Source organism: Triturus cristatus, chromosome 6 (assembly GCF_964204655.1).
Source record: "Triturus cristatus chromosome 6, aTriCri1.1, whole genome shotgun sequence".
Taxonomy (NCBI): Eukaryota; Metazoa; Chordata; class Amphibia; order Caudata; family Salamandridae; genus Triturus; species Triturus cristatus.
Genome location: NC_140589.1, coordinates 701,567,519 through 701,595,260, shown reverse-complemented (window position 1 = coordinate 701,595,260; position 27,742 = coordinate 701,567,519). Strand labels below are relative to the sequence as shown.

Below are 27,742 nucleotides of genomic sequence, written 5' to 3'. Positions count from 1 at the left end.
CTACCAGGTTGAGGCCAAACATAAGAAACATAGAATTGGCAGGACATATAGGTATGCCAGTGTCACTGAGCATAGAGCTCCATGCATCTTTATCAAATAAACGCCGCCATCTCAGTCTGGCTAACTATCAGACTCCAGCAGGCCCCACTCAGCAACCACAAGAGGAGAGATTATTGACATGCCATGCCCAGTCAACAGCAATACCTCTGTTCAAGCCCAACAGCTGCACCAGCCACTCACTGACCTGGCAAGAGGCAAAACAGTGTTTCAGTCTTTAACATCTTCCACAAACTGAGGACCACCAAGACAAAAATTGAGCCTGCACAGACTGCATATGTATTGCAGTGGTATTCTTGGCTTGGGTTTTGTACAGCCAGAGTACTACACATTTACCATCTTGGTCTGCCCTACCGACTCATCTCCTACAGATCCCGCTCATATGAACAACAAGACAAGAGCTGCTTGATATTACTGCGTGGCCTCTAGTAATGCCTGTATTTATCTTTAGGACGTGCATCCTAGAGGCACAGTGTGCAAACAGGACAAAGCATGTTGGTATTGGGCAATTAGGTTGGTTTTGTCCTGCCTCTAGACACAAACCTCGTGTCCACACCCCTTCCCCAGTCCCATCACTTTTACTCTGTATTGCCACTAATCCTGAGATTTACCCACTAGCCGTATGTGTTGTCACTAACATGTGAATCACTCATTGGCCTTCTGAATAATCAAATATCCCAATGAATTACTAACTGGCATTCTGAGTCTCATACTTGCACAGGTGGTACACTGGCCCTTGTGTATCCAACTAGCCCCTTAATCACCCACTGGTCTACATAATTTCATCAGCTGTACTCCTTAGTCACCTACTTGTACCATGAACTGAGCTACTTGTTGCAAACACCACCAAATAGCTGATAGGTTGTCATATGACCCAGAAGTCACTTGCATGCCCCCTCAGCCACCATCGGCCCCCCTCACTTAGTCCACCAATGCCCCAAGTCCCTCACTGGATTTTGAGTCACCCAAATGCCCCTGAGTTGACTGCTGGCTCTTCATTCTCGCACAAACCCATGAGCTGCTTGCTGAGCCCCAGAGTAGCACAATGACCACTCAACACTCTTCCTTCATTTACCACCCCTTTCTCATCCTGTCGCAATAGTTCCATAGCCCAATTCCTCATCCTTCCCTCTTCCCCTGGGTAAACACATGGATCACCCATTCTTAGCCACGTCCAAATCCCTGTCATTTTACCACCAAACACCCCTTCTACATCCTGAAACACCACCCGCTCCCCTCCTGTCTGGTGAACATCAGATCCATTCACAACACATCCTACATTACTGCCCAGTTAGAATTGTCAAAACTTCAACTACAATTCACGGCTACAACATAAACATAAACCCAAAGTTCAGATGGACTAACAGGTTACAATAACTCCCAGATATCACTCATGCGGTCCTAGACTAAACAAACCTGTTTACTTTTAAAACAGCATCTCATACATCTACACCCTCCCATAGTGATTGTCCAGAACCCCTCAGTCTCATTTAGCCCCATGTTGAATGACGGTCAGGCAGTTCCCTCTCCATTACACCCTAACCACACTCCTAACACTTTCCCCTAATTCCTACATGCCTTTACCAACTACTTCACACACACCTGTCCTCATTACCATTCCCCCAAACATCTCCAGTAGAGCACTTCATATCTTTAAAACCTTCTGCACATATTGTACCTCTTTTTACATTTCCCACTTATATCATAAACCTCCATGCCCTCTATTCATGCTGCTTCAAAACAATATTGCAAAAATATTACAAAAATACACTTGAGTCCTGCACCACCTCCAAATATCACCCAATCACTCTTCTGCCCTCTCCTCCAAAATAATGCAACATTCTACTACTCACACACACTTAACAGTCTAGTAGACCACTTTCAGTTAGGAATCGCTCAGCAACACTTTACCAAATCTGCCCTCAGGTTCTCGGGTTTCACTTTTTAGACATCTCCATGACCTCTAATGCAGTTGAATACCCTAAACGTCTTGTCACCTTTGCTTCCTCTGGTATCTCTACCTCATAGTAATTTGCCACAGGATGGCCCTCAAACAGCTCATGCATAACTCTGAAGAAGCAAAACATCATCGACTTTCCTTCCCAAATGGCGCCTGCACCGCTACTACCCTTTGTTACCACCTCCTCATCCCCATCCCCTCAGGTCTATTCTTATTCTCACTCCCTCAGTCAGGAACCTAGGAGCTGATATTGAACACCAGCCTTCATCACTACCACCACATCGTCCTGAACACTTTAAACTGTTTAACTCCTTCAGTGCCCATGACGAGATGGTCTCGTCATGGAGCGCGGTTGCGCTGTGCCCATGACGAGACTATCTCGTCATGAACCCCGCCCGCTAATGCAACGCCCGGCACAGGGCGGGGAAAGGGCGGGGCACTGAAGGGGTTAACATCCGTGAGATATAGCTACACCTTCAATTCCACTCACCCAAAACCCTAATCAGTGTACTCATCTTTGACAGCTCAACTAGTGCAACTGCTGCCTCGGAAGCGCCCTGCAGTATTTCTTCTTCACCCCATGGATAAAGTCATCCGCTTTTCCAAAATCTACCACATTCCCCCCCATTTAATCATACTTCTATAAAGTAGGATGTTAACCTACACAGAGCAAAGCAAATATCAAACATCCATTTCTTGCCAACAAGATATTTCATCACCCCACCTTGCCAGCATCATAACGTCTTTAACCTTTTTATTGTGCTCAGCAACCCAGCACAGCCTAACACCATGGAATCCCTTTAAATACCCTCCTGCTTCTGTGCATGTATCCATCCTCACAAGGAATGCCCGAACCTGGACGTGGGAGCAATAACACCCCTTTTTGTGTTAAAGAAAGAGTGTGGTATGAACTGCTTTGACAAGGAACCTTCAATCCGCGAAACTGCTGATCTGAACAGGCTATCACCATTAACATCATCCCCCAAATTAGAGACACATAAATTGCTAAACATGCTACCTGGTACATTTTAGACTGTCGGGGCAAGAGTACAATTTGGATACAGGGTTTAATCACCTTCCAGCAAAGGCCACTAGAACGATTCCAGCATTGCACTATCAACATTGGTCTGAAAACTCCAGCCACAGGACATTTTCTAGAATGGTTCTATTTACAAGATGTGATGGCTCAGTGAATTAAGCACTTGGTAATGTCATCTGCTATGACCTGTTGTAGGTCATGAGTTCAAATTCTTGCAATGTAACTCGGCCCACCAATCTCCAATGTGAGATAACTGATTAAACAGGATAATAGTAACATCTGTCATTTACAGTTCCTAGCTACGGCAAATCTGTGGTATGAAGCAATATTTAAAAATAAGTTATGCTTATTTTTAATATGTCTAATGAACAATTACTTTAACATTAGCCATGCAGCAAAGTTCAAAGGAATTTTAAAAAAAGGATGCTATGCTAAAACAACGAATAGAATGAAATGCATGCATCCATGCGCTTCTCCAGACACCAGAAGCACCCACAACTCTCAAGCGAGATACACTGCCACCCGGCGAACGGGATCTTTTAGCATCATGGAGCATCAAGAAGTCAATATAACTCTTGAAAACAGAAGACAGTAAGTAGCATCCGAAATGCTGTCCTTCAACAGGCTGAAATCATTTCCATTAACAAAAATCCTTCAATTGACCAAGAAGTATAAACCATAGAATAAGTTGTGCACCGGAAGGTCACACCTATGGCATGGACCGAAGACTGCATAATGGCCTTAGGCCTACACCGGTCGGCCTACAAATGTAAATATCAGCAGAAAACAAAATTTCTACGTTATGTGACCAAAGGGAAAAACAGATAATTTTGCTAAAAAGACAGCATGTGATGTATTATATTGTCACCACATCCATCAATTGGACATAATTTCCACTCACTACAACTAAAGAGGCTTTTTCCTCTTCCCCCAAGCATGATATAACCCCTTCTAATTGAACCACTCTTTATTAAATCCTACTGTGTTTTCAGCGACGTCGTTGGGGCTGCTAGGGCTACCAACTGCAACCCAATATATATTACTGCTTGCAATCCACGTCAATTTCTTTGTCGATCATGTCAAATAACAGACTAGGTATCTTCTTAAGGTATGAATACATGTACCCTTTTTGTGCATGCTTTCAGTCACAGTCAATGTTGCAGCCTTTTGTTTCCAACATTATTGTTTAAAACAAGGTTGATGAACAATCAACGGGGTTCAAAGGCAAGCGATTAATGTGAGCACCTGCAGCCCCACAGATTGTGGAACTTTACAAGATTCAGGGAAAGCCCTACTCAGCCAAAGGCATTTGTATATCTGTGACTAGTATACAATTAGTTACACCAATATTACAGGAAATATCATAGGCCCGTCACCAAACTTTGCAGGGTAGTTCCATTATTTTGTATTAATTACACCAGTGATTAAAGGTCACGTTATGTGGTTTCCTGCTGAATTACCAGTGATAATAATTGTTATCTGATATCGTGTATGCAACCCCTTGACTTTAGAAAATGGCGCTATTGGTTATTTTTACCCCGCACTTTTGGTCCTAAGCTGCTCAATGGGTTCACCCACAACTCAATGGATAAAGACATCGGAGTCTCACCGTAGAACTCCTGCTTCATAGTTCCATGTCTCTCTAGTATCAGGTGTATTAATGAGGATGATTAATATACACCCCACTCCTGATGTGAAGTAAAACAATTTTCGTTTTCCCAACACACCACAACAGTGGGAATAAACTGACCCTGCTTCTCAGTGCACATGCCCCGCTCGGTCAGGGCACACTGTGCTATACGCTGTGGTTGTTAGTTTCCAGTACCTTCATGTGATTGCTCCAGAAGTCTACTCATAGGTTTTCTGTCCGACCTGAGCAATCACTGAGACAAGCTGAAGTGTCTCCGTGGACATCAAAATCAAAAATAAAAGAAACCCCGCTACACCTCTATCGTGCCCCGTACTTTGTGCCCTCCTAATGCCTCTTTTCGACCTCTCTTGCTCTTAGAACTTTAAAGTGTCACTAGGGTGGTATAAAGCCACATACTTATGGCTAACATAACTTAACATACAGCACACAGCCTGGGTGTCCAAACTGTTTGGTATTTATAAATTGATTAAGTAGGGCCCGATTCACAGAACTAACTTAAGACAAAATCCTAAACTTACTACCATTTTGGTATTCACAGAAGGCACTTACTCATTTCGGTATTCACAGAAGTTAGGAGTCCTAACTTTAGGACTCCTAACTGCCTTCTGTGAATTCCGAAAGTCTTAAAGTTAGGATTTTTCTCAGTTTAGGAGTAGTAAAGTTAGGACTCCTAACTTTAGGACTCCTAAATGCCTTCTGTGAACACCGAAAGTCTTAAAATTAGGGTTTTTCTCACTTTAGGAGTAGTAAAGCTAGGACTCCTAACTTTAGGATTCCTAAATGCCTTCTGCGAATACAGAAAGTCCTAATGTTAGGATTTTTCTCAGTTTAGGAGTAGTAAAGTTAGGACTCCTAACTTTAGGACTCCTAAATGCCTTCTGCGAATACCAAAAGTCTTAAAGTTAGGATTTTCGCAGTTTAGGTGTCCTAACTTTACTACTCCTAAACTGAGAAAAATCCTAACTTTAAGACTTTCGGTATTCACAGAAGGCATTTAGGAGTCCTAAAGTCCTAACCTTACTACTCCTAAACTGAGAAAAATCCTAACTTTAAGACTTTCGGTATTCACAGAAGGCATTTAGGAGTCCTAAAGTTAGGACTCCTAACTTCTGTGAATACCAAAATGAGTAAGTGCCTTCTGTGAATACCAAAATGGTAGTAAGTTTAGGATTTTGTCTAAAGTTAGTTCTGTGCATCGTGCCCCTAGTATTTATTTTAAAATAACCACAGCATATTTAATGCAAACAGCAAAGACCGTGAACACAAACGTGTCTGGAAATTAGATGTAATCCATGGCAGTTCACAACGGCACATAGTTCAGAAAACTGTGATGCACACACGTACATATTAAGTAATAATCACCGACGATGACTTTGGAGTCCTTCATTCAAGCCAAGGAAAATCAAACAAGATGTGAAGGCAAGAGATGCTTACTTCCTCACAGACACACTTCATCTTTCTTATGTTTCATATAGCTTAATGGTCATGCTTACTCCTAGCAAGCACTGCTTTAGTTACTTGATTACGAGTTTACGCGGATAGTAATAAATGTACTTTGTTAAACAAAGCTGAAGTGTGCTCACAACTCTGTGATTCTGCAGCTCTCTTTTACAGATATTTCAGCCACCCCCTTCCCCGTTTGTACCAACTGCTAGAGTACATTTTCTTGTGTACAGGTGGATTGAGGGTCTGTCTTCTGTCTTTTATGTTTCCTTCTCGTGGGAGATGTATTGTTTAAATGAACTGAACTAATGTCACACCAATTCGGCAACTCCAAACCTTGGAGATGCATACATCCGAAAATGTAGTGCAATAATTGGCATTAAATGTGCCCTTGTTGCCACTGGACTGAAAATGAGATTCTGAATAATAGTACTTCTGTGTGAAGATCACAGGTTTGGATCACTGATGTGCTGCCTCAACCTTTCATCATTTCTGGATTGATACAATGAGTACCACTGGCTAAAAATCCCACCTGATATTCACCTCATTACAGAACGGCATAATCTATAGTATGAAACGCTGAGTAAAAGCAAAGGCTGTTTGTTATTCGAGGCTCCTTGTTGAAGGACGACTAAGGAAGGTAATAATTTTACTTAAAAATCAAAAGAATGCATAATAAAGTGTTTTAAAAACTGATACTAGATAGAGTTCAGGTTCAAAGGGAGGTTTTTTCAAAGCTTTGACCAGCCGTCACTGCCTGGTCTCTAATCTACAGACAAACAGAAGACTTCATATTAAATCTCTCACACTGAATCTTTCCCGAGTTTAATATTTACACATAATTAACGTAAGTGGTGAGCATAGGAGTGTCCTGTAAATATCAGTAAGAAAGCTAATATTGTGCTAGTTCACATTGCCTGTAAAGTTTTTATTTCCTCAGTGAATCTGATGAGCTACAAGTCCACTGCAGGTCCCCCATTATTTTGCTGCTTAAGCAGCAGAAAAATGGCTCTGCGTATTTGAGCGCAAATCCAAAATGTGCCATCGCCCACAGTGGTGGGAAATGCTGCCATCTACCCTGTCTATAGAGAGACTGATGGTTGCGGGCAGCTAAACTCACAGAAACGGAGTACATCTCTTTTTCCCTGTTCACTTGTGAAAAATTAATTTATTTCCTCATTACTGAGATCCTTCACTTTTTCCTGCATGAATGTCATGGATCATGGAATGTGGCATGTGTATGATGTGTGTTCTGCTTATGTGTTACATTCCTGGTACACATGCGAATGCTGTCTTCCACAAAAACTCAGTGGCTGCAGCACACGATTAAGGTTCCGCTTTCTGTACCCTTTGTGAGGAGACAGGGAAACTCACAGTAAAATTCAGCAAAGTTAAAGCTCTGCTGCATAATTAAGGACTAACCAGAACCAGTTTTGCAGTCTGAGAGTACCTGGCTCTTCCTCCAGATCCGCCCGGTAAAAACCTTTTACAGTTGAGAAGTAGTTTGGATTTTGCTAAATTTACACCCCTGTGACCGCCACGATGTTTACACATCGCATGCCATTACAAAGTGGTCATTACAACTACTGCGTTGTTACGTCGCCTGCCATTACAACACAAACCGTCACAACGACTTGCTGTAGGGGGCAGAAGGTGTTGGATTTTAAAACCAACACCTTCCCTACTGTTGCACAGACTGTAGTTGGAACAGTAAATTATACTATTCCAACATCCAGCGCCCCCCCTACAGCAAGTCGTTGTAATGACTTGCGTTCTAATGGTCTGTGATGTAACAAGACGGTCGTTGTAATGACCGCGTTGTAATGACATGCGTTCTAAAGGTATGCGGTGTAACGGGACCTATTCCCTCCATGGTATTCTGCTCTGGGACCTGTTTGGAAGCAGAAGAACCACTGCTCGGGAAGCTCAGCACATTTGATGCCTGACCCCTTCCTTCAAGTATGGAGAAGCCTGAGAAGAGGTGTTCTGCAAAGTTTGGCTTGAGTGACAGATTTTGAATGTGTCCACCTCTTAGTGGTCCTCAGTTTTTCACCAGCCCACCAGAACTAGGCAAGGATTGACCCTGCGCAGCCACTACTCCTAGGGAGTTTGGAAGCATCTATTTAGTGTCAGATAACTGACTTAGAGTCAGATAACTGAGACATCTGGCTAGATCAAGGACAACCCATGATGTTCCTCCCTCCCTCCGCCCTCAAGGTTGTGGTTAGGGCTGACATTTCTGCTGTTGTTCTCGCCTGTCGACATATTCACCAAATCTGTTGTGCACCTAAGTGAACTCTACTTGCGTAAAAAGCTGTATGCATAAATAATAGCCCCTTTTTTACATAATTGAGATCTGTGCAAATGTAATGCCCAAGATGCAGCCTTAATCTGCAGAACATCTGCCAGGCATCTGGACTTTCTGCAATCATACGTTTAGTTAAGGGGTAGTAAATATGCTTTCTCAGGTGAGAGTCTGAGAAGTGAAGTTAAATGTCACACTATCCATAACAAAAACATCGTCTGGCATAAACATTGTGGCCTAAATATTATTCATAAAAATATTGTTCCAATGCGTGTAGTATTTCTGGTATAACTCTATGTAAGAAAACATTAAGTGAAATTAAAATTATTAAAACAACACGAAAATATGAAAAATGATTTTTCACGTGAAATCTCAATGTGGTCTGCCCTTATAACTTTGAACACTGTTGGGTGTACTCACAACATTAATAGCTACTTAATCCTTGCCGGGGAGTTAATCATAAATGATTTATTTACTACTCCTGTTCAAACATTTCCTTTATGCTTATGATATATCGCATTCCAGATGCTTGATCTTTAATTGGATTCATTTATTCCTAATCTATCTAAACCCTGTGTATATTTATGTTTCACTAAGTATGCATTAGAGCACTTTATTTAAACTGCTAAAATCAATCTGCAGTTTGTCAAACAAAATAAAATATTTGCTTAAGTAACACAAGCCTCTCGATGTTATTGTGTACAGAAACAGAAGATTGGAAGAGTATTCTGCTTGAGTGCTGTAGTTTCGAAACAAAATGGCCGATTACTTTTGCTTCAGTTGGTGTGGGTCAGGAGATATTTTTTTAATCATTCACATACAAAACCAGGTTTCTTTCGTCCGAGTGACTACAAGTCACTTGCTACACTATCAGGACAGCGCAGAACGCCACAAGGAAGAAGGTGAGGGATTGTTTACATGTGGGTCACATCCAGTTCTCAAAAACTAACCGAATTACACTGCAATTGGCAAGGAAACGCTGCTTGTGCATTCAGCCAGTCTCTAAAACAGGTGCCCACGTTGGAAGTAGGTGACCTGAGCTGAGTGCCTATTTACAGCCATATAGATTGAGGGTTTAAATCTTGGTAGAGCTTACGTAGATTCCATTCATTCAGATTGAGTTGGGTAATAATACACCTAGTAATCAAGGGGCATATTTACAAGAACTAGACACAACGTAGCACCGCAAGCCAGCTTGCTGAACCGCATGCATCATTAGGAAAGTGAATGGATGAGCTGTATTTACAGCAATATGATGCATCCCTGTCCTATCCTTTGCACTGGAGCACAACTGGCTGCCTAGCGCCATTGAAGGCACGCTTGCACCACGATGCAAGGGTGTCTGTGTTGTAGGAATGATTATTTTTGGGGAAAAGGGACACTTTTCTGCACAAAACCAATCAATGGAGGCGTTTTCCCCCTTCTATGTGTGCTGCAGAATGCAGCACACATAGAGGAAAAAATACGCTTTTGACGCATTCCCAGGTTTACAAGTCAAATGGCAGAAGTAAGGTATGCAATTTTGGGCCAGACATGGCCATGGCTACCCCCCATGATCCCCAGCTGTGCATTATCTGTTCAGCTAAGACACAAGGTCAAATTGAAAGAAAAATAGAGAGAAAGAGAGCGACAAAGTTAGAGACACAGAGAAACAGGGGAGATGAGTCAGGAAAAAAGAGAAAGACAAATAAGAGTGGGAGAAAGCAGAGAGGCAGTGTCATGAAGAGAGTGAGATGGAGACCAAAAGAGAGAATGGGGTGGGTAGTCAGAACGAGGCGAGTGAGTGACAGATAGCGAGGGAGAGAAATAGAAAAGGAAAGAGACAGAGTGAAAGAAGCACATTTACATTTTGCTACTATTCACCACAGATATACCTTTTTAGAGTGCATCTATATTTTTTCTTGCTGGTGTATCAATACACAGTAAACAATTCAAATGTGTTAGAAATGGGGGTCTCTAGTTGGCAGAGGTAGGTACCTTCGTCCAAATAGGGACCCTTGCTTCTTTTCAGGGTAAGGGGGATACACTTCTAAAATAACCCCTGCTCACCCCCTTGGTAGCTTAGCACAAGCAGACTGGCTTATCTTAGAGGCAGTGTGTAAAGCAGTTGTGAACACATACAGTAATACAGTGTAAACACTACGAATGGACACCACAACAGTTTTGAAAAATAAGTAATCTTTATCTAAACCAAAACAAGACCAAACAACAAAAATCCACAATAGAGTAATAAAATATGACTTTCAGATGGAAGAAATAGTCCAGTTCAAAGCAAATTGCAGATGCAACACTTTTCACACAAAGTACCTTGGATGCGTCACGCAAACAAACAAAATGGGCCGCAGGAAAGATGATGCGTCGGTTCCTTACACTCAGGGAAGGTGATGCGTCGGTTCCTTGTTCCGGGGGGGGTGATGCGTTGGTTCCTTACTGCTACGCATGTGAGGTGATGCATCGGTTCCTTACCGGAGAGGAGGTGATGTGTCGGTTTCGTACTGCGTGGGAGATAATGCGTCGGTTTCTTACTGTGTCCCCCAACGGTCCAACAGACTTGGCGCTGCGATGCAACGATCCGGGACGATGCGTTGATTCTTGCAGCCGCACAACAGGGCTTGCATCGGAATCGATGCAGTGATCTCAGACTTCAGAGATCGTTGCACTCGATGCGGCGTGCGGCGATTTCTTGAGCAGCGGCAGGCGCTGCGACGGTTTCTTCAGCGATGCGTCAGAAACAGGTACGGATGCATCACGCTTTTTGGTGTTGCGTTGATTACCCAGCTTTCAGCAGAAAACAGTCTCTAGAGGTCCAAAACAATAGCAGGCACCTCTTTGCAGGTCAGAACTCCCAGCAAGGCAGTTAAGGGGAGCTGGTGGTGAAGTCTTTGTGTGCCTGAGACTTTAGAACAGAAGGCAAGCTCAGTTTCAAGCCCTTGGGGATCTTCTTCAAGCAGGAGACACAGCAAACAGCAAAGTTCGTTTCTCCTTTCCTTGGCAGCAAGTAGCCACTGCAGGCCAACCCCAGACAGCAAACAGCACTGGGGCAGTAATGCTCCTCAGCTTCTCCGGCTCTTCTCCTTGGCAAAGGTCCCTCTTGATTCCCCGATCTAAAGTTCTGGGGTCTAGGCCCCAATATTTATACTACAAAATCCTTTGTTCTCTGGTGGCAGAGAAACCCTGTGCTTGGTAAAAACCAGTTCAGTCCTCTCTGGGGCAGCTTACTGGCAGGAGGTGGAGACAGCATTGTCCTTGGCAGACCAGGCCCATTCATGTGAAAGGAAATCTCCTTCCCCTACTCTAAATGCAGCCCAGGTCTATTCAGCCCAGTCTTGACTCACCAGGCTCTCTGGAGCCGCTGCTCCTCCCCAGCCCTTGCCATCCAAAAGCCAGACATTCAATACACAAACCTAGCAGAGGCACATCGGTTGGCTAAGCAAGAAAATGCCTACTTTCTAAAAGTGGTATTTTCAAACACAGAATGTTAAAATCACCCTCACTAAAAGATGCATTTTAACATTTTGGGTTTGGGCATACTAAACTTTATTTTCCTACCTTGTTCCCAGGGGCAGTAATGTTTACAAGATGTTATAAACAAACCTCTCTTTCTATCCTAGGGGAACAGGTAGCCTAGTGAAAAAAGAAATTGGCAGTAATTCACTATCAAGATATGCCACACACACCAGGGCATGTCCTCCCTTTCACATACACTGCACCCTGCCCACAGGGGTACCTTGGGCCTACCTTAGGGGTGACTAACATGTAAGAAAAGGGAAGGTTGGGGCCTGGCGAGTGGGTACACTTGCCAAGTCCACACAGCAGTACTAGACTGCACACAGGCTCTGCAATGGCAGGCCAGAGTTACATTTACACGCTGCTTATGTTGGAGGCACAATCAGTGCTACAACCCACTAGCAGCATTTGATTTACAGGCCCTGGGCACACACAGTGCACTGTACTAGGGACTGACTAGTAAATCAAATCAGCCAATCATGGAAACACTAATCCATAACAACAATTTACAAAGGGAGCACTTGCACTTTGGCATTGAACAGCAGTGGCAAAGTGCCCAAATCATCTAGACCAGCAAAACGGAGTCTAACACACAACAAAAACACAGGAGGCAAAGGCAAAAATGCAGAGGAGACCCACGCCAATGGTTCCAGGTCTAACAAAATGCATTCCAGAAAGTTTTACAATTAAAAAAATAAACCAATGCAATATTAACAACATCGTTTCAATTCATGATCTCGACAGCACTGGCTTAGTCACTCCAATGATTTATTTTGCTCTTCTGTCCCCTCCTTGTGTTTATTTCATAGGAATTAATTTAATGTATGTTTCAAATTAAGTGAATAACCTGACCTTTCTCTGATCTGATCGTATTTAAATCATAATGAGTAACAGTATAAGTATGCTTAACTGATCTAGCTAAATAACCTTGGCAATTCAAAATGTTAAAACTTTGATTTACACACAGTTACTAGGTCAGTTATGTGGTGAGATGATTGTTCTACAAATGTCATTAATGGCTCACCCTTTAATACACATAGCAAAAGAGCTGGCATAAATCCCCTTCCAGGGTATATTTTCCCCATGGAGACATAAACTATAAAGAAAAACATGCACAATTCTAAAAAGAAAAAACCAACACTGGGATTCAAACTGGGAATACAGTCAGACTGGGCCAAGGAGACGTTACACTTTGACAACTGGAAAGGGAGACAAATATACTGGAACAGTGAGGCACAGACATCTGGGACAGGAAGAATACACAGTGGGATAACAAGACACATACATAGGACCAGGTAATTCAAAGATGCCATGATGGAGTACACTTGTTGATATGATACAAGGTGTACATCACCACTGAGACAGCAAGACATGTTTATTTTCTTTTTTGTAAATGAGATACAAAGTTGATTCTAGGCTCTGAGGTGACAAGTCGTTCCACATAGTGAATGTAGTTGGATGATATTGGTTATATTAAATGAGGCTCTTGCCAATGAGGCAATGGAGCTGGCATATAAGTAGGCCTGTCCGAAAAAGCCTACAATGTTCAGAACTCTGTCATTCGGTGACATTCAGTAACACAGCTGAGCACTCACTGCATTGTACTATATTGTTTTAGTAGTTGTACAGCACTTTGCATACACCATGTGAGGTCTAAAGTGTGTATCATGGTTACCATGACCATGTTAGGCACGCTTTTACAAGGCATTTCAGCCATTATACAGTAAGGCATAATTAGATGTGCTTATTGTACAACATTCAAGCAATACACATTAGACCGTGTTCGTGGTGGGAGGGTAGGGGTAAAAGGGAAAGATGATAGAACTGTGGAGTCAGATCAAGTAGGTTTTAAGTCTCAATATGAACAGGCACAGGCGAAATTTAAATTAAGCCGGAGTAATTCACTCAATTTCTGGAATGTCGCCTTATGTCTATTAGATGAAATTCTCAAAATTGTGCCATTACCACATATTGCGTAATTATGCCATAATTCACTGCAAAATTATAGGGCGTGAACATTCAGAACACAAGCGGCTGTTGTTCATGACACTTGTATTTTTCACACTTTTTTTTAGCATGAAATGCGGACTCAAGTAATTAATTAAAGCGAGGACCCATTTTGTGCTAAAATATAGCTCTAAATGATGGATTTGCCTCTGGCATAATTAAGTGTAATCTTCCCTACATTTCCAAAACTATGCAAAAGTAAATTATGCAAATTTTGCACATACCTAAATTTGAACTGCATCAGTGAGAGGGAGTGGCAGTTTTGCCAGGGCAGGTTGTTGCAGAGGCGGGCTGCCATTAAGAATATTCAGTTATATCTTTTTTCGTCTGGTTCTGGGGGTGATTAGGAGATGTGGTTTAACTGAGGGCAGGTTGCTTGTTCAGCTGCAGGGTACTTTTTTTCATGCAGGAATTTGGGGGCTGCACCGTTGATTCATTTATACATAAGGCACAGAAGCGTGTATATTTCCAATTTTATAACTGTTTTCAGTGTTGCTTTTCCGATCCCTTTAGGTAAAGAGAAACAAATACCCAACGGCAAGGAAGCCTGTATAATGGGGTAAGGAAATTCACTAATACAAGGGCATGGAATACAATGACATGGCATAGTATAATTCATACACTAGAGACAGCCACATAGGGGCAGGGAATACAGTAATACATGGAAAAAACGACTTCAACATAGAGATGACAGTGGTGGCTGGTGAACTTTGGAAGTGGTGAGACATAAACATCAATCCAGACCTCCAGATCTACTACGCGCCTGCTCTAGCGCCTGGATACTCTCATGGGTGACAAGCTGCGTCCTCCAAATCTCCATAACATAACATGTACAGTATGAAATTATAAGACATGATCCTGGGACTGCCTACTCTATATACTTTGTGAGAGCTATATAATCCTGCCATATCATGGAGGGTATTATATAAACACTTAGCTGTCTATACTAAGCCTAAGAGTTTCTCCTCAGGGATGCCTCAGATAATACATAGGGGCTTTGTCTGCTATTTTGGGTGTTCAGTGTTGGCATGGCAGCCAGTTGACAAATCTTGAGGGGTCACACCACATGAGAATCTTAAGAACAGTGGTATTTCACAGCAAACACGGATGCTTACACGAGGACAGGAGATAAAAGCTCTCATCAAGGTTACAGTGACCATGAGGATTAAGAATTATAATCCAGAACAGGTGACTGCATTGATATTCACCCCAATGAAATGCCCAGCAAATAAACCTTTACATGGTATACAAGTTCTAAACCCTGAGAAACTACCATTGCATCTCTACTTAAGAGATGTTAGCAATTTTACAAATACTAATGGCAAAATGTTTTGGAAATACTGTGCTGATTGAAGGCAGATTCTTGTGTATCTCATGCTGCACATGGGGAGGCAATTGGTTTTTCAAAGCATTTCGCTTATTACAGCATTGGTTCATTTCCTGAATGCAAGCACATTATCATAGACAAATTAAACGCGTAATTAACTTCCCGCCACAACAAAAGCATAGGCGGCTGGCACGGATCAGAGGTGGCGGGGCAGAGGTAAAGAAAAAGAAAAAGAAATGTACCTCCTTGCAGCGACTCTCCTCTGTTGTCTCTCTGCATCTGGCCGGAACAAGAAGCTCCCAGACTCCCCTAAGCCAATAACAATGCTGCGATGCAGCGTTGTGATTAGTCTGAGCACAGTGGTTCAGCGCTCAGACGGGGACTGGGAGACGAGCATGTTCTGGAGAAAATGCAAAGTGTGCATGACTATTTGCATGCACACTTACAGAGTGCCCCCACTCCTTCCCCTGCTCTGTGAGCAGAGCAGTCCCACCCCGCAAAGCTGCTGCAGCAGGAAAAAATAAAATGATAACATGAAGTTATTATAATTTTATTTAACCTTTATTTACACTGCTGAAAAGCAGTGTGGCGATGCTCCTCTGCCTAAGTGGCGCCACGGAGCAAAATTATGTGCTCTATTTTATCTTGGTGAAGAGGTGCTAACAAGGTAGCCTCTTTCTGCTTTCATGGCACTTGAAAGTCTAACTTTAGGATCAATGGTCAGCATTTTCAGCACTTTTTCAGACTGTCTTGTACGCAGACCTGATTAAAAGAAAACCCAATTTTTTACTGTGCATTATATGTGGAGATTGAAAAACGTAGCGACAGAAAAGAAGAACCAGGAGTAGCACACGTATGCGCAATAAGTAACAGAGCGCAGAGGCAATAATTCAGAACAGCAAGCAGAAACATTGCCTTGGGATTAACTTCAACAATTGGAGACAACTGCTGCAAACACTGTTATCTTTCTCTAACGTGAAGACGGCCAACTGTGTATTTTATGTTCCATCCCTTAGTGCAGGCTAGGAGCTTCAGGTACATCTAGTCAGTCATCGCAGAACTCTGATTCGGTTTTTTCGGCAGCAAAGTATCATTACGGCCCGGGATCTCTGACGTCAAGCAGACAGTAAGTGTTCTATTTCAGCTCCACGGCACGTGCGTATCTCATTTAATTACGGACGTCACACGCACTAGTATTCATCTCCTCTCACAAGAGGAGGAGCCTGGCAACGCAAAATATGATGCAGACAGGAATCCTTTCTAAACTCCACCCTAGCCCATATTATCACAGAGTGGGGTGGGGTCAGTGAAGCCTGTTGATCCCACCCCAATTTGTGATAAAAGGGAAACGTTGTTGGGAGTTTGAAAGAGAGGCGTGAAGCCAAACGTGGGGCTTCTCTCTGCAACGCCCATGGATGCCCAATATGCTGGGCGACTGCCTGCAGGCCTGCGCCACCACTGATGTGAAAGGGAAGGGCTGTACAACGGTAAGCCCGACATTCTTGTAGCGTTCCTGACTGGACTCTACGCACCGCAACTTCAGGAAGTGTTTGGTTGGCCCACCTTTAGTAGAAGCGAGGCTCATGCAGCCAGGCATTTATCATTACATTTCATATGCTACTGTCTGTCGGAGACACATTTATGAAAAAATGGTGCTGAAAATTAGGAGGAGGGGAGACACTGTGCCCTGATTCAGAAACCACCAGTGGGAGATGAGACTCAAATACGTGGGCATGGAATACAGTGACACCTAACATTTGGCATGGAATACACTGAGAAATGGCCAGAGAAAAAACTGACATTGTGTCATAAAAGCTGCTACAATGGACCAGTTCAATGTATACAATGGAACAAGCAACACAGAACAATGGAAGTTTGATCACATGCACATGTGGACATAAAAACTCACACACTGAGTCAGGGAGTACAGTGATTCCAAAACAGAAACGATACTGACACAAGGTTAGAGGATATACATCCAATCAAAATGTACTGGCACCAGAACAGGCAGACTCCTGCTCTGGAACAAGAGAAGCATCTAAAATTCGGCAGTGACAACGAAGAGAATGACACTGGCACTGACCAACTTCAAAGGAATAATAAATGCACTGAGAGGAGACCTGACTGATTATCTTGATAACAGGGCACAGAGTCCACAGGAATAGAGAGATGTGTATATTAGGGCAGTGTCCACATCCACATTGGGCCAGCGAACAGTCTGACTCATGTACAGGGAGAAGCAAAAACTCAGGGAATACAATGACACTAAAAGGAAAACAGACTGACGGAGTCCCCAAATGCATTAACACCAGCTGAGGGAAAACATCAAGAGTTAAAAATGAGGTACACAATTTGAGACAAAGAGAGGAATACACTGGAACAGGAAGTTTCCTGCACTGGAAAAGTGAATAAATGAGCCGTTCAACAACAAATACATAGTAAGGGAATTTGCCATTTACAGACAGAAGGATGGAACTGTGACAAGGAGATATGTACGTTGGAAAAGGGAACACTGCCACAATGTGAGAGTGAATTCACTGACAACAGAGAATAAACCAAAACAGATAAAGTGAGGAATGTACTTTGGATTGGAGGGAAACATTCACTTGGTAAGGAAGACTCATACACTGGAGAGTAAACACCCTGACAGCCAGGAAATATGCTGACCCTATATTAGAGAATTCAATTAGACAGTGAGATTTGCATAGTCAGACAAAAAACACCCCTTATTTCAACAAGAAATATACCAACTCAGACAGTAGGATATGGACTACACTCGAACAGAGAAGAGCCTGTTAAAGAACAGGGGACACACCCTCACTGAGGGTACTCAAACACTGGGAAAGGAAATACTTCAGTACAGAGAATATACTCAGAGTGGAACATGAAATGGACTGTGACTGGAGCAGGTAACTAACAAGGGGTATATTGCCATTGAAAGAGGGAGGTAAATGCATCTATGATTCGTCAAATTCACTAACACCCAAAAGTTTCATAAATATTAAAATACTTTGTTGCAAAATGATATTTCAAGCCTCCTGTTTAGCACAACAGAATCAGGTTCTCAGAAACACTGCTGATGCTGGAGGAAGATTAAGTTCTCCTACCCGATAAGGAACAATTATTTTCTCAAAATCTAGGGTGGATCTTCCACCTCTTCCCTCCACCAACAGATTTAAGTGCTTAGGTCCTGTGTCACAAATGTATATGCACTTAAACGTATCACATGAGACGTCATAAATCATATAAAAAGTTTTTTTAAAGTTTCCTCAACAACAATATATGAGAAAAAAGATTACTTTCTAACACCGGTTGTTAGACCAGCCCATTTCAGCTTGAAAGTTACCTAGTAAGTGCAGTCTTCCATTCATATTTTTTATAGATAGTTCTATAACTCAAGTTTGTTAATATAGGTTCTACTCCTAGAGACCCAAACCTAACATCTCCCCCTTTGCTTCTGTATTAGGCTTCTGATTTTCGCATAATTTGAGTCCAGGACACAATTGGTTCTCATGAGTACCTTTCTACTTTATGCGTTGAGCCTATCAGTATTTAGTTTTCAAAGAAGCCGAGGACTAATGGTGTTTCTAGACTTGACCGGTGTTGTTGGCCCTTTGAGATTTAAAAACCGTTTATACCAAAAATTAGCCACCTGATTCTTTTTCACAAGATATTGTGCTATACAAATGCGAGCCACTTTTTTTTGGATGCTCAGACCTATTTTGGGTCGCAACGCACCCTCATCCAAAGAGACCAACCCAGTAATCTGTTAGTCAGCATGACAACATCAGCCATCTCTTGATCATTCTGAGGGAACAGATGATGAGCAAAGGTACTCCAAGTTCTTTTTTTTTTTTTTTTTTTGAAACCGTTTATTACAGTTTATAAAAGTTACAGGTATGGGCCTACAACCACACGGCCGGCCGCTAGAGCATCAAAAACATATTACATGCATACAGCAAAAAGTCTCACAGCGGTGCAAAGTAGGAAAACAGGAGTAATCAATGGTGCAGGCCTCACGGCTCCAGGCCCACAGTACGGTTCCATTTTCTTAAAGCAAAACAACATAAACAAACCACAACCGCAAGGCAACCCTCGATCCAAAGTGACAACACGTGCTCCACAAGTGGGGGATCCAAACCAGCAGCAAAACTCTGAAGAGGGGGACGGGAGTAGATCAGGGACTGGGGGACCGCGCGCCCGCGGCCAAGGGAGGGGGGCCATCTAGGGAGACGGAGCCGGCAAGGCAGTCGGTAGCAGCGGCGGCTCACAAATACCCCCGCGGTAGGCGTTCCAGGGGCCCCAGAGTTTCATCCACGCCCCAGGCTTACCCCTCGCCACATACACCACCTTTTCACGAAACATACACCAATCCATATGCTCTTTCCAGGCCGACACCGCAGGGGGCCTCTGGGATCCCCACAATTGAGCAATATCACGCTTAGCTATCATGTATCCCAGAGTCACCCACCGCGTCTGCGGTACCGAGTAGTCATTAGGTTCCCAGACATTCAGCAAGCATCTCCTCGCTTCAGGCAGTAGCGTGACACGCGTAACCACTCGCAGAACCCCATGCACACCACGCCAGAATCGCTCCACCTTCGGGCACTCCCACAGTATATGCATGAAAGTCGCCAACGCGCCACAGCCACGCTTACACATTCCGTCACCGGCAAAACCCATACGTAGAAGCCTTGGCCCCGTCACGTAGACCCGGTGAAGGATCTTGAGCTGGACGAAACGAAGGCGAGCCGGGATGGCCACCTCTTTCGGAGAGGCCACCGCGGAAATCCAATCCTCGTCGTCCAGCTCCAGCCCATCGGCAACCCAAGCCTCGCGGAGACTAGTCAGCAGGCACGATCTATCGTTAATCAATTTTTTGTATATGAGGGAGATCGTGCTGTCCGGGACATGGCCATCTAGCACTCTGTCCTCCAGGGGGGAAGACTCCGGAATGGATGCAACATCCGGGAAGACGGAGCCCAGCGCATGGCGGACCTGTAGGTACCGAAAGTACTCACTGCCCTGCAGCTGAAACTCCGCCTGCAGCGTCTCAAAAGTTTTGAATCCCCCCCTCGTCCAGAGATCTCCCACCGTGCTGATTCCGATCGTGTCCCACTTCTCGAAGCCCTTCGACGTCCACAGGGAGCCCAACCTCTCAGATGCATACAGCGGAGACGCCCGGGTCAAACGGTCCTTCCACCCCATAGCTGCATTAGCCGCGTGCCAGACACGCACCATGACACGCGTCGGTCCCGTCAGACGGGAGTCGGGCGCGCCAGAGTAGAGCGCGCGATTGTAATCGCCACCGGGTAGGAGCATCTTGTCCATCTCAAATGCCGGATTCAGGGCGGGCCCGTAAAGGCCATGATTAATTGCAGCTAGTTGGGAGGCCCAGTAATACCGTTTAATGTCCGGAAGGGCGACCCCTCCATCGTACCACGGGAGCGTCAGTTTAGCCAGAGCAATACGCGGCCTCCCGTCCCAGAACAGGCGCCGCTGGAGGCCCTCCACCTCATGAAAGTAACGTGCCGGGACCAAGTCCATGGTATTCTGGAGGGCGTAGAGGAAGCGCGGCAGGGACATCATTTTAAATAAGGCCGCTCGGCCGAGCGGCGAGAGCGGCAGACGCCGCCAGCGCACCACGTCCTCCCTCAAACGCTGGAGGGGGGGCAGCAAGTTCCGCTCATAGCGGGCCTCCGGGTCAAGAGTAATATATATACCCAGGTACCGGAAACCCTGGGAGGCAATCTGGATCGGACAGTCCCGTGGCAGGACCGGAGCCTCCCCGGAAAGCACATAGACACAGGATTTCGCCCAGTTGATGACCAGGCCTGAGTTACGACCGAAGGAGCGCAAAACATCAACCAGGACGATCAATGATTTGCGCGGGGAGGCGAGATACAAAAGGATATCGTCAGCATAGAGGGACACGCGGTCCTCATGCTCGGGGGTCCAGCGGAGGCCACGGATAGAAGGGTGCCACCGCAGCCACTCCGCCAGGGGCTCCAGGGCCAGGGCGAACAGAAGAGGCGACAGGGGACAACCCTGTCGCGTGCCCCGCCCCAGCGCGAATGGGGCCGATACTCGCCCATTCACCACCACCTGCGCCAACGGGCCCGAATATAGCAATTTAACCCAGCTGACGAAACCCGGGCCGAACCCAAACTTCGCCAGCATCGCCCAAATATATGGCCATTCAAGCGTATCAAACGCCATGGTGGCGTCCAAGGACGCCAAGATGGCCGGCTCCCGCAAAAATGGGACACGCGCGAGCACCCCGTGTAAGCGCCGCAGATTGAGCGCCGTGTTGCGGTGTGGTATAAAGCCCGATTGGTCTTGGTGGACCAAATCGCCCACCACTCCAACCAACCGGTTGGCCAACACCTTGGCAAGGATTTTGGGCTCCGCGTTCAAAAGCGAAATCGGCCTATAGGATGTGACTCGTTCACGGGGCTTCCCCTCCTTGTGGATCACCACAATTGTAGCCAGACGCTGGTCCAGCGGGAGGGAGCCCTGCGAGTGGGCCGCAAGGAACATCGCGCGCAGGTGGGGCGCCAACACATCCGGGCGTAGCTTGTATAGCTCAATGGGAATACCATTGGGGCCCATGGCCTTGCCGGATGCAACCGAGCGAATAGCCGAGGCAATTTCGTCCGAGGAGGGAGGGGCGTCCAGCGAGTCCCTATCCTCCACCGTAAGGGAGGGCAATGCGATGTCCCGAAGCAAGGCATGGGAATCTTCCTCCGAGCAGGGAGAAACCGGAGAGTAAACTTCGCGGAAGTAATCCGCGAAGCAGGAGACAATGGCTTCCGGCTCGGTGACACACACGCCATCCACGCTCTCAATCAAAGGCACCACGCGGCTCGCTCTCTCCCTCTTATCCAACCACGCAATCAATTTGCCAGCCTTGTCACCCACATCATACAATCGCCCCTGCTGCTCTCTACTGAGGCCCCTGGCTGCCTCCGTGACAAGGGCCCGATAGGCCGCCTGCTTTAAATGCAACACATGCAACTTGGCGTCTGTTACCCCGCTCCCCAGGTCACCCTCCAGTTCTGCAATCTCGGCCTCAACCCGGGTCACCTCCTCCCGCTCGCGCCGCCGGGCATTGGAAATAAAGGAGAGGGCCTCCCCTCTAAGAACCACCTTGAAAGCCTCCCACAGGGAGATGGCAGACGGGACCGACCCCACATTCTCATCGAAATAGCGCTGTAAGGATTTGATCAGGTCGGCACGAATGGTGGGGTCGCGCAAATACCATGCATTAATCGGGGCCACCCTGCCATCCCCCCTCGGGAAGACATCGAAATGCAACAACAATGGGGAGTGGTCTGAGATACCCCGTGCCAAATGGCGCACCTCCCCCACCCTCCCTGCATGGGCCGCCGGGACAAGGATGTAATCAAGCCGCGATAGGCTACCATGGGCCCCCGAGTGGAAAGTGTACTGTTGCAATACAGGATGCTTCAGGCGCCAGCAATCTACCAGGCCCAGCGTGTCTAAAAGGCCGGGCAGCCACGCCTGCGCCCGGGGGAGGTCCCTAGGGGGATGGCGATCCATAGACCCAGAGGCAACCGCATTAAAGTCCCCTCCAACCACCAACAGGCCACTCGGAAGGTCCAGAAGGAGGCGCCCTAGATCCGCAAATGTAGTGGCTTGTAACCCAGGCGGGACATAGACTGATATGAAGATAAACACTCTACCCTCCATGCGTCCCACCAGAACAGTGTAGCGTCCCCTCTCATCATAGCGCACCTCGTCAATCTCAAACGGGAGCGAGTTCTTGACCATAATACCCACCCCCCGCGAGCCCGAAGTGAAGCCGGAGTGGGCCGCCAAACGATATCCCCGCCGATTCATTGCATGAAAGGTGTTACCTATAAGGTGCGTCTCCTGCAGGAAGACAACATCCGGTGAAATGCGTTTTAAATACTGCAGGACCACACCACGCTTAATCCTATCCCCCAGGCCGTTAACATTCCATGACAACACAGTCAAATCCCTACCCCCCATCATACGTCGAAACAATCGGTCGTCCCCCACCGAGCATCTTAAGAACAACAAGACAGTTGCGGGTTTGCCCTGCGGTGCTAACAAACAACACACCCCCCCCACCCCCCGGTCCCAACAGAACTCCCCCCTCCCTGCACCCCTGCATGAGCCCAGACAGCCCCCCCAAAGTGCAGTGTGCCTGTCGCCCCATAGCTAAGTACTAACTAGTCCCCCAGAGGAGGAGGGAAGCCCCCAGCAGACCCCACCCGACCTCCATGGGAGGGGAACATACGAAAGCAATATGTGGTAAAGGAATAACATCCCGAGCAAGGCCTATACAGTCACCCCTCAATTCTGATCCGGCGGGCCCTCCCCGCCAGCCGCGCCCCCCCCGCCCCGATCTCCAGGCAAAGTGTCTAACCAGTCCCCAGCCGCCTCGGGCCGGTCGAAGAAGTGCGTACGGCCATCCACCTCCACCCTCAGCTTAGCCGGAAAGAGCATTGAGTACTTGAGGTTTAGGTCCCTTAGGCGACGTTTAATACCAAGAAAGCTCTGTCGCTGCTTCTGGACCGCCGGAGTAAAGTCTGGGTAGAAGTGTACATCCATGTTATCCAGCCTGACTGGTCCCTGTTGCCTGGAGGTCTGGAGGATGGCATCTCTGTCCCGAAAATTAAAAATCCGGGCAATAAGAGGCCGCGGCGGGGCACCGGTCTTAGGGCGGCCCCCGGGGACCCGGTGGGCACGCTCCACCGCAAAAAGCTTACTCAGCCCCCGGGGCTGGAGATGGGTCAGGATCAATGCTTCCACGAAGAGATCCGCCGCCTCCGCCTCTCGGCCCTCCGGCACACCAATAATACGGACATTATTCCTCCGGGCCCGACCCTCGGAATCCTCCAGTCGCCGGTCCATCAGGGCGCTCACCTGGCCAAGCCGGCGCACCTCCTTCTGGAGGGCCACCACGTCCGTCGTGAGGCTCGTTGTGGTGTGGGCCAGGGAGTCGACTCGGTCGTTTGTTTTTGACAAGTCTGCCCTCACCAGGCCCACATCCACCAGGACCGAGTCAATTTTTTGCGCCAAGGTATCGAAACGCTGGTCCACTGAGGCCTTCATCTCTGCGATGGCGCCCATGACGTCCCGGAGGGTCAGATCCACTGGATGGGCAGATGCCTCCGTCGGGCCCACCGGGGGTGACCGCGATGTCTCCGGAGAACCCTTTTGGAGCGTGTAGCGATCCATACTATTGGCCTGGTGCGCCGTGCCACGGCGGGTTGTCTTCATCTTCGCCCGGTCGCCATCTTGTTTGGTGGACATGCTGGCCCTTCCACCGTCGTGCCAAGATCTCCAAACAGGCCGCTATACCAATTCACGGGCTCCGGGGGGGGCGGGGGCGACCACCGATCCGCAGGGCGACCCACAGCCGGCGGGTCAGCCGGGCACTTGGACAAGACCACACCACCGCACCCCGCTCCGCAGCCCGACCCCGCTTGAAGCAAGGAGGGCGCAAAAGCGAAAGTGAAAGTGCGGGGTACGCGAGTCGCCCAGCCCCGCTCGCCGCTGTTGTTCACTTTGTCCCCGGATCGCCCCACCACTCCAATCCGGGGGGCCGGCGAGGAGAAGGCCGCAACCTTCGATCGACGCTCCCACCGGTGTTCGGGGTCCGATTCGAGCCCAAAAAACGGGTGGCGCCTCCGCTCGGGTTCCCAAACACAGTCCCCTCAACAAGGACAGGATATCGCCAGGATTAATTCAGGAGGTCGCGGAGGTCCTCGGGAGCCTCGCACCTACGCGGCCATCTTGGTTGCGCGCTAGGCTCCTCCTCGGTACTCCAAGTTCTTAACCACATTCTAACACACACTGAAGACAAACAAAGATGCCTACAGTTCAGTAAACAATTTCTTGGGCAGACTAAGATTAGACTCACCCTGTAACAGCTCTCAGAAGTGGTCACACTGTGGCAAAGAGGCCCTTTGGTAAATAAAAAAAATAATAGATTTGCTGATTTATTGAATTATCTTGCCATCCCAATGGAAGACAACAGCTGCCAAATATGTACCTGCCAGAAGTGCTTCTCTACTAAGTAGAGTCAATATGCTAAAGCAGTGGCAACCTCTCTGCAGTTTTACAGCCATGCCCTGCAATGAATGTATCGATTACAATAAGTGTTGTCTGATGAAGTTCAAAATAAAATATCTCTCTCACTGATTCTAGGGAATCCCACTTTACCATAATCATTCAATTTTCAAAACTAGGTAACTATGATTGCAGGTGCTTTATGATAAAAATGCATGATCACAAACAAAGAAGTGTAGATTACCCATTTGAAGCAATTAAATGTGTTGGAATCCTCTCTCATATTCTGCTAGTGCTGGTAGAGTTTCCTGGGCCTTCATTCTCATATAAAATGTCCTAGGTATGTCAGACGTGGGTTCTGCGCTCGATATTAAATAATTCCTAACTTGCATCTCACTGAGGTTGGCCAACAAGGTTGTAACTTGTCTGGGGTTGCTTCTGTTCATTCTCGGACAGGACTTGGACTGGCAGTTTGAGCTGGGCTATTCCTATTGGAGCAGGGCTGGGTCTTATTTGCGTAAGGTTAGTGCCTGTCTGTGCAGGCCCCCTTTGCAAAAAAAAAGAAATCATGGACTGGCCTGGCCCACAGTAAATGCTAATCTCTGAGATTAAATCAAGTCTTTCACTAACCATTTTTTGCGTATGTAGGCGTGTATTAAGGCCCTTCTTATGAAAAAAAAATTTAAATACATATTCATAAAGAAGAACGAAGTGGAGGTGATCCTTTAGGGGAAAGCAAGGCATGTGCAAGGGGCACCTCTCTCATTTCCCACTGGTGGAGTTACACTGGCCTTCGTTTATATTTTATAAAAAATTTCTGTTGAAATCTGGAAAGGGATCTTTTAATAGGCACAGATTTTGAAGCAACACTGACCCGCAGTCATGATATTGCTAGGTCTAGCGCTGAGAGCACATTTTGTCAAAGCTACAGGAGGTGACATTTAATTTTGAAATCAACAAAATAGCACGTCTCAGAAAGGAATAGTACTGCCGAGCAGTGGGGTTGTGCCATCCTTCCTGGGTTTTCAACACTATCTAAAGTGCCAAGAAACGTTGGCATTGCCACTCGCCCACTCCCAGACATGTGACCCCTACACCCCTTCACCTGCTACATTTTCCAGCTTCGAAAGCACGTACGTAAATTGCCTGGAGAAGGCCTGCTCAGTGGCATCCCAGGCAGCACTATTTAAGTTTCAATATTGTACTGTTAATGGAGTACAAAGAGAGTGGGAACTTCAAGATATGAATATTTTCAATGCATTTTCAAATTTTAAAAAAAACTTCTTGAAAATCAATAAGCTGGAAAGGATTTTATAGGTTATTAACAGTAGTTTTTTTTAATGCTCAATGAGGAGTGCTGCCAGTGCCGCTGCAATTATTCATGGGATTTTTTTCTACAGATGCATAGAGTCATAGTAGCTGGAGGAATTTATAATATAGCTGTGTCAAGGGTTTATTTACTTTTATATTGAAATGTATCCAGACCTGCTTTGAGTACTTCGGGCCAGCCATTTTAAGACTTTGAGCTGGTGCAAAGTCATCCATAGTGATGTAAACTGTTGCAAAGTGTTGCTTTGAGATTTACTTTCCAGAATAAAACTTGCTTTGCGCTGGAAAATTGCCTACAAGTAACACAAAGTCGCACTGTGCACTGCTTTGAGTTACTTCGCATCAAGAGGGCGTCCCCTATAGGTGGTGCACAGACGTTGCTATACAACCATCTATGTTTTTTGATACAAGCTCTAGCTGCTAACAATTGCAGACAGATTGTACAAAAAAATGTATCATTGAGATAGATGCAGGGACGGAAAAAAGTTGTTTTTTTCTTTAAACTTTTCAAACTTTGCATCTGTGCTGTACTGTATAACACACAAACAAGATGGTGGAAGTTTAAAAGTAAGCCTAAGCATGGCATTTTATTCTAGAAGGGTAGTCTTCCAGTATAAAATCTATGTTACATCATGCAGACACATTTGTACCACGGTGCAGAGGTTGGAGTGTAGCAGAAGGCAGCTAAACTGTGCACCAGCACTTGGGAAGAGAGCAGCAGTGCCATATATTTGCAGATTTGTTGCTGCCCTGCTCGCTCCCTCTCATGCAACGCAGGTCAGCAACTTAGATTGTTGCACTGCATTGCGCGAGACATTAGTAAATCTGCCCCTTCTTGTTTTATACCTTCTCTGTTGAAAAGACCGATTGTCCGATTCACAAAGGGACTTATGTGTAGTAAATTTAGGAGTGCAGAGTCTCAGCACTTGGGGCGGAACCTCCACACTTGGGTCTGAATCTGCGCCCAACACACTGCAGCGAGTGCACCATACAGAGATGCTGCCACGAGTGCGGAGTCTCCACACTGGTAACTTTACTACACATAAGTCCCT

General features: G+C 46.0%; 1 protein-coding gene across 1 annotated transcript in view; it reads right to left on the bottom strand.

Moving 5' to 3' along the window:
* The window catches only part of SIM1 (SIM bHLH transcription factor 1), a 243,426-nt gene that overhangs the window by 42,845 nt on the left and 172,839 nt on the right, over positions 1–27,742 (bottom strand). The window lies entirely within an intron of this gene.